General features: G+C 35.6%; 1 pseudogene; it reads right to left on the bottom strand.

Annotated features, from left to right (window-relative positions):
• LOC105164335 overlaps window positions 6,624-9,071 on the bottom strand; it is a 7,894-nt pseudogene continuing 5,446 nt past the window's right edge.

The following is a 9,071-nucleotide window of genomic DNA, read 5'->3' on the forward strand; positions in this document are numbered from 1 at the left end:
TGGCATCTATCTCAGAAAAAGGCACAACAAAAAGAAGCTGTGCAAACCCCTCCTCCCCCATCCAAATTCAAGAGAAACACAGGTATTGACATGTTATATATTAAGTTAATAACTATATTCTCACATGTATGGACACTGAATATAGTTTTATATCTTTTTTCAGCATTAAAATGTTCCAACTGATGGAGCAGGAATATTACATGCAACAGAAATTCCCACTATGTACTCAACCAAGTGTTGCCATTAACCTGAATGAGGTAATTTTTCAGAGTTTTTAATCTAAATTTATACAAATTGAATTTGGTTTTAACAAGTTTCTTTTGTGTAAATCCCTGGTCCCAATAGTCAAACTGGATTGTCACAAAATGAGCATATATCCCCTAGATGCGGTATGTATTCATGTAAACAATACTTTCAATTTGCACATGTGATTGAAATTCATTTCCTGCAGATACCACAAGTCTCTCATTTCATGGCATCAACTCAAGGTTCTCAATCATGAACAAATGAGGTAGATCAGTTACATTTATCATGTATTAAAAACTGTAGTCAAACTACTAACTTATCTTATTGCAAATGCCACAAGTCTCTTAGTTCATGACATCAAGTCAAGGTTCCCAATAAAGGACGAATGAAATAGGTTAATACATTTATCATGTATCAAAAGATGTAGTCATACTACTAATTCATCTTATTGCAGATGCCTTTAATTTTTCACAAGTTAAGAAAATCTTCTTTACTCAACCAATAACATCAAGGCCATGTTTTGTGCCACCAAAGTCTACACAGTTCACTTCAGCATTTTAGGTAGGTGAATGTATAATACTTTTCCTTTGTGGATTCGGATGTCCATTTCAGGTTAATTAATCAACCCTTGTGGATTCAGATGCCCCTATGACCTGCACAAAGGCTTGCAGCTACACAACTACCATCCACCAACAATGCACAAGTATTGAAAATTATTTCTTATTTAATGATTTTTTCACAGTATGTAAAATTTCCCTCATTGCAAAACTCCTAGTCGCAGACCCCTCTATAGATGCATCAGAGTCTACAGCTTTCACAGAGGTCAGTGCTTCAGGCTCCAAGAACAAGAAAACAACCAGCCCTAGTTTCTAAAACAACAAAAATGCAAAATATGATGGAATGTTCAAGCAAAAGTAGCAGTTTCCAAAGAGAATATTGCTTATCCACCAAGCCAACTTTGACTTCCCAGTTAAAGAGCATTTCTGCCTCGTATAGGTTGGGCCCAGTGTCAAGTCATCCAAGACATAAGATACATCATGGAAGAGAGATTGATATTTAGGGTTGTGTTCTTTTTTTTTTTTTTTAGCAAAAGCTTTTGTAAATGATATGGCATTATTTAAGTGTTTTGTAAGCTAACGTGCTCACAAGTCTTTTAGCATTACTGAGGATATGTTACAGTGAAGGATTTTATGTAGTATTTTTGTCTTTTGTATGAGGAAATTATTAACAAACTGCAGCTGTCATATTTGACATTTTGGATGAATTAAATGATTGATTTTTATTGTTTTTCTACTTCTGTGTTTTTTAAATATATTACAGTGAATCAACTATAAAATAGAACATCGGAATTGCAACATATTAGTAGATACAACAGGTTACTACTTCAATAATACTGCAACAAGCAAAACAACAAGAACTATAAAAAAATGCCTCCATCATTCTTTCATTTGCTTCAAGTCTCTTGATATTAGATGCCAAATCCTTGTATGTAGATAGTACTTATGCAAAATTGTCCTCCATTTTCACCTGCCTGGATTGAAACTCTTCTTTGAATTTAGCAAACTGCATTGACATTGGCTGTGAGAATTTTTCAGAAATACTAACAGGATCCAACTAACAAAAACAAGTTACATTCGTTTGTTCTATAATTATAAAGCAATTTTTCTTCACTTTCTTTGCTTAGACCTGCAACTCTAATTGCGGCATTGTTTTGACAGTAACACTTTGGATTTCTATATCGTAAATCAATTTTTTCATCTTTAGAGGCGAATTTTCTAGAATCAAATGACATCCTACAAAAGTAACTGCAAATAAAATCATAAACGACTATTGAACGAAATAAAAAAATATTAAATAATTAATTTGAAGCATCTTTCACCTGAAAGAAAAAATTAATTTTGCAGCAGCTCGACCCTATTTTGGTGTAATGTATTTGTGGGAGGATGTTAAGTGATATATGTAATGAGACCAACAAATAATGGTTAAAACTGAAAGTGGGTAAAGAAACATCCATCTTCTCAATTCAATCGCATGTGTAACACTTCTATCAGGCTTGGCTGAGGGGGTACTTTTTGCAAGGTTTCAAAATTCACGTGGTCTTTTATGGTGATTGATTTAGCATAGCTAAGTTTTGTACAATTTTAGCATAACATAGGGGGGTGTTATGCAATTTTTCCATCAAATTATTATATTTTTGCCAAGTAAAATCATATATTTCAAATTAAGCAAGTGCAAGTTTGTGATTTAGTAATTACATTATACATTGTAAAGAAAATAAATGTCAAATAAATTATGAAGGGCCAATCAAATTGTTCCACTCCAAATAAATATGATAAAGTCTTCTGTCGTACAACTATAAATATGAGGAGTTTTCGACAAGCGAAAAAAGACACAAACTAAGATACAATCAGAAAAAATTTCAAGATCCTTTTTAGCCGAATTCAAGGATATCCCGATGTTCAAGACAAATCCATTTTAGCCAAATTCGAGGAGATCAACAGTTTCCAAGGCAAATACAAGAGGACCGTCATGGAGATCATCAAATTTCAATGTTTAATTGGTGATTGTGGTGCGAAACTCACAAACTATTGAAGTGCAAGTCAATCTTTGCCAAAGATCGAAGTATTAATTCCACAAAAAAATCTCAATCAAAAGTTATCATTTTGCAAGTTTACAACGTTTAATTTGAGAATAAGTCGAAAGACCCTTGAAGAAGCAATATTACTAAAGGCACAAGTCAACTTTGAAATAAATTAAAATGTCAAGTTACTCGCTTTTGAAGTTATCAAAATCAAAAATTGCATACTTGTAGTCAAACATAAGAGATTTCAACTAAAGATTTTGTACCCACAAAACTATATAATCAAAGTTGATTTGATTCATTTGTAAATATTTCTTATCTTATAACTCATTTGTGTGCGAGAGAGAGAGAGAGTGGTTGTATGTGTAATGATATTTTTGTCTAATTACATATTAATCTTATAGAGCTTATAAGATATTCTGAAAAAAAGTTAGAAAATGTATCTCTTTTTAAAAGAGTTTATAAGATCTAAAATATCTTATTTTGAGATCTTATAAGCTCTTTAAAAAAAAACTTGTCAAATATATTTATTGTGCTTATAAGCTCTGAAACATCTTATAAGATGTTTTGAAAAGCTTATAAGCTTAGCCACACATCCTCTAAGTAGTTGTTTCAGCTCTCTACTATGAGCGCACATGTTAGGGAGATTGTGTTAACCTTAGGAAGCAAATTGATTGTGATGATTGCACCACAATCGTACTGGAATTTTTCTTTTTAAACCAGTGGTTCTTTTTCACGGCACAACTACATCGATTATTTTTCTAACAATCTGAAAGCAAAAATAAAATGCTAATATACTAATGGTTGTTTCTGTTCCTAGAGCATTGCCCCATCACTCAAAATTTGCACCACTCGACGGGACCAATTATAAAGGTTGGTCATAGATGCTCCTTATCTTCTTTGAACAACTAGGTGTTGACTACGTGCTATTCATGAATCCACCAGAACCTAAAGTGCTTCAAGAGATCTCTATCGGGGCCATAACACCAGTCACAACTCCTCAAACCAAAAGGCGAGGAAGCCAAGCTAAAATATGACAATGACAACAAAATGATTAGAGGTCACCTACTTAATCATATATAACCAACCATTTGTTTTATTACTTGTCAATCAAAAGAGTGCAAAAGAAATTTGGGATATGTTAGAGACAAGGTATGGAGGCGATGATGCAGGCAGAAAGAAGTGCGTAGTTGACAAATGGCTCCAATTCAAAATGGTTGGTGACAAGTCAATAATGGACCAAGTCCATGAATACGAGACTTGGAAGTAGACGTGCTAAGTGAAAGTACGAAAATGTGTGAAATTCTGCAAGCAAATGTACTTTTGGAAAAAATTTTCCTATCCAAAGTGAATACCATAATCATATCTTTCCCTCCAGGAGTTAAACAACCATTTAACAACAGAGAACATAGATCACATGAAGGAAAACCTAATCTTCTAAACCACTTATTCCATGTCTTCCAATAACTTAACACAATTTCTCCACCACTACATTCATTGAATGTGGACAACTTTTGTCCCTTTTCAATCCTCATTGGCTGAATTTGAGCCCCTCCCTACAATGGAAAAAAAAAAATTCAACATTTGACCTAAAAAAGTCAGCGTGGGGTTAGGGCTTCAATGCATTCAAATAGAGTCCAACTCCTTGGCCTGTTGCACTTATTATGTAATCTAATTAAATAAAATACCCAACAGAAGAAATTCAAGTAAATATTAAATCCAATTGAATATTCTTAAGCCCAAATAAACTTAGTTAATTAATGAATCTAATCCACTTAATTAATTAAACCCAAAGCATAATTAATCTAATAAATTATTTCTAGCCCATATCTACTAATTAATGAATCCAATTTATTAATTAGACAAGCCTGCTAATTAATTAGTCCAACTAGTTAATTAGTTCAAGCCTCATTTAAATTAATCAAATTAATTTAAAAGTTAAGTCCCAAAATTCAATTAATCTAGTTAATTAAATTTTGAACTATCCATCCAATGGATTATTCCTCATAAATGATCTAATTATTTATGCTCTCGAATTAATTTAATCCAATTAAATTAATCCACCTCTTTCGAAACTAATTCCAAATAAATTCCACCACTTTTCATAATTTGTGTGACTCTTTAGGTCCACCTCAGCAAGACTTGAGTGTGTGACCAACATAATTAATAAATCTAATTTAATTAATTATTTTCGATTATCCTATAGCTAAAATTGCTAATTACCATGAGTGACTGTCTAACAATAGTCCATGACAAAGTTTGGGTTCGGAAACTAGTTTCATAGCTCAGTTGTTGAATGATCAATTGTAATATGAACTTGATAAAACTATGTAGATGAGTGTGAAGGTGGGGTCGCCTTCTATGAAAGAAAATGAGTTCTTCCTAAAGCACTCATCAGAAATCAAGATACTAGTGGAGGGCCATTAATAGCGCTTAAAGTTATATCGCGGAACAACAAACTTCATGTGAGCCTCAATTTGAACTATCGAAAGTTAAAGATTTATTTCACTTTTTATTCACTGAGTTGCTGCCTCACCTTGCTATGCATTAATCAAATCTTAAGATGTTAATACTTAAGTATATTCTTTCACTCAGGAAACTTATTTTTTCTACTAGTTGGACATTTGTAGGGGAATGTCGGGAATGACTAGCTAACTAGTATTTTTTCTTATCACGCATTGCTTCCATATGAAACTTTTAACTTATTCATATTCGTCCTCGTATTGCCTTTGAGTTAAGAAGTGTGGGAATGTGGATTTTGGCGAAAAAATCACAAAATCACTCGGTTATAATTTTTATGCAGAAAATCACCATCAAAATCCACTACCTATACGAATTTTTCTTGAAATCTTTCTGAGTTCTCTTTTGACCAAGCCCAACTGTAAATCTTCCATATGCTTTAAATATCGGATGTTTGTTGAGGAAAACCTGGCTAAATGTTGTTGAGAAAATCAGAGCAAGTAGAAGCTGAAAACCGAGGGGTTCTTCTCTATAAATAGCCAATTTTCCTTCTTTATTTTACACACTACAGAAATGGAAATCTCTCTTTTTTCTCTTCTCTGCTTCTATTCTAGTCTTCTTTGAGTGTTTATTAAGTTGTTCCAACTCTATACCGCAAGAGAACGTGTTAGAGAGTGTTGTGTTAACCTTGAAGGAGCAAATTAGTTGTGATGATTGCATCACGATCATACTGAAATTCTGCTTTTAGGACAATGGTTTTTTTCTACAGCACAGCTACCATCGATTATTTCTGCAACACTTCCTCTCAAGTCCCATATTTGCCTCAGAAGCATATGAAAATGGTACCAATTTTCTTTTCCCAGGATTCCCATCACCTTACAAATCTGCAAACAATTTCAAGAAAATAGAGAGTTAACATACTAAATCAATTATTTGTACAAGGATGCAAATTTCCTTCTTCAGGTTTTATGATGGGGAAATGTAATGGCAGCTTCACACCTCACTAAATATCAATTATTATAGCCATTATCTTTGTATTATGAGCCTAGGATCAGTAATACATCATAATACTTCAATTCGTTAATCACCCTTTCATCTTTTTCACATTAAAATCCCTTTTTTATTAACAAGCAGAAATCTAACAACCAGATGTTTGTTCACCTCACGTGAGGAAACATGGAATTCTTTCCTGACTCTCACATAGACACACAAAAGCACAAATTCGTTTACCTACCCAATTCCCAACAAAATCCATAAAGATAAGGCACAAATCAGCAACTGGTGCTGGCCAAACTAAGAGAATTGCCCTCACCCATCTGCTCGCACAATCTCTCAATCAATTCCAAAAGAGAAAACCTTCTAATTCAACCATTATTCTATCAGTAATGTTCTGATTCTGTTTCTCAATAAATAAACGAATTAACTGTACAGTTTGCACTATCGTCTTTTAAGCGATCAGAATGCTGTTCATTTTGCACGATGACCAAGCATCCCTATATAAAATACAGCATACTAAGTACCAACTGATATTTAAAGTACAAATGTAAAAAGAGAAAAATTATATGTAAGGGACAAATCAGGACGAACAAGATAATAGCTGAAAAGACGATCTGGATATCCTTTCTCCTTGCAGACAATTTTTGAGATTAGAGCAGGATTGTGGAAGTATGGCAAAATTTGCTATTTACAACCCACGGGATATCACAGTTCCACTTCATGTAGATCATCTCCAAAACTGCCACCATTCATTGCTGAGTGAACTGAAGAAGGGTCACTTGGCGCGGATGGTGAGGGCTGTCTACTCAATAACTCTCCCAGAGGTTTTAATTCAGCTGTACTTGGAGGATGGCTTAAAGAATCAGTAAAGCTTCCACTCCATGACGCAGTGCGCCGGGAATGTATAGGAAATGAACCACTATCTGCCACCCCCTTATGCGAGAGATTTTTCATGCTCCCAAATCTTTGCATGGTCACGGAAGATGGAGGAGCAGACGACTCAAATGAATCATGTTGAGGAGAGGTAGAAGGATTTTCATTATTAGACAGAGTGTTCTGCATGCTATTTACAGGACTGTCAACCGGCTGCTCGACAGTAGATATTGGTGCGGGCACAAAGAATTTTGGGTTGACTCCAGTTGCTGGTTTAACGGAAGGAACGGAAGGTGACTGGAATGCAGTTGTTGTGTTCCGACTGCCTTGGTTAAAGGTATCAACATACCTGCCACAAAAAACAGGGAAATTAAATGGCTTGTTGTGCTATGTGATGTGCAGCAAGTATCAGTACAAAATCATGCTTTTGCATTTTGTATCAGACAACCGTAGATCAATTTCCACAGGAAGCCACCTGAAACCGTAATAATTTGAAAGGATGCCGAAATACATCATCCTGGTCCATGTGGTTGTAAGATCACTAATAACTGACCCCCGTGCCAAAACTACACCAATAATGCCGAAAGTAAAGAGGGCAAAAGGTGAAACAAAATATAGTTGGATCCCCGAAGTCAGGTACCAAATAAACCCTTCTTACTTCAGCATCATTATACAATAATCATGTCAAAATCTAGCCAGCAAATGTCATTAGCCAGGGACCATAAATCATAAAGGAGATATTTAGAATTTACCTAGATCGGACACCCATCCTTCCACGCGCTGAGTATTGATTGGTCATGGGAGGAAGGGGTGGCATTCATCCTGAGAACTTGGGGTTTTGAATTCTGGACTTCCATTGCTATGAGAAGCTTCACTTTGCAATGCACTCTTTAAGTGGTAATCTGAAGTTCCATTCTGAAAAACGCCAGTCGTCGGAGGTGGTGGAAGGGCTGCTTCTTCTGCTGGAGGTTCAGCACCTTCCTCCACCCATCTCTTAAGCTTCTCATCGTAGTAAAACTTATTTGTTTCACCCAGTTTTGCCTAGAGAAAGTGCAACCATGAGCAACCAAGCAAATAAACTTCTAAATTCAAATTACAAAGCATAATTAAGTCATATTTGGGTCAAACAAGGTGCTTATCAAATTACCTGGCGCCCTTGACGGGGTTTGAGTACTAAACCAACAGTCTTCTGAAATAGCTGTGATCCAAAACTAAGGCGACCGAAGCGAGATATACTGGATGTACTGCCTGCTGATGCTTTCTCTTGCTTGCCTGTGGAACTTGATTCCTTCAATAACTCAGGCTGAGCCTACATGTAGTGTTTGTGGTAGCGTGAAACATTAATAAACTAATACAAACAGGTCTCCTTCTCAGGCAATGAAGCATATAGGTTGAAGCAAACCTGCATTGGACTTCTTCCAAAGTCGGGTTCTGAAACGCTTCTACTATGCATAGCCATTCTGTTGCCATCAGCCGACCACGCAGTTATAGGCTCCATGGATTGAGAAGGCACTAATGACGACATAGCCATTGTTGATTGACTAGTTGATACTCTAGGTCCAATTGATTGGTGATTATTCTCATTACCATGCAAAGAGCCACCTGCTGTTGGTACAGGTGGTGGAAGGGCCCCGACAACACGATGTGCAGTGCTGTCGAAAAGGTTGAGCAGTTTACCGATAAATTCCTTGGGTGCTAAGTTTGTGGAGAATCCTCCCTGCATAGCGAGAAGTTTAGTTACAGGAATCTCTGAATCATCAGAGAGACTCAACTGAAGACAGACAGATACCTGTTGATGAGCTTTGATCCTTTCCTCAAGAGATGAAACTAAATGTCTGAGAGTCTCCATCTCTGGCTTTCGACCAGCTTTAAGAGATTTTGATACTGCTTGACAGTACCTACATCAAATTATTAT

This window comes from Sesamum indicum, linkage group LG6, assembly GCF_000512975.1.
Source record: "Sesamum indicum cultivar Zhongzhi No. 13 linkage group LG6, S_indicum_v1.0, whole genome shotgun sequence".
Lineage (NCBI taxonomy): Eukaryota > Viridiplantae > Streptophyta > Magnoliopsida > Lamiales > Pedaliaceae > Sesamum > Sesamum indicum.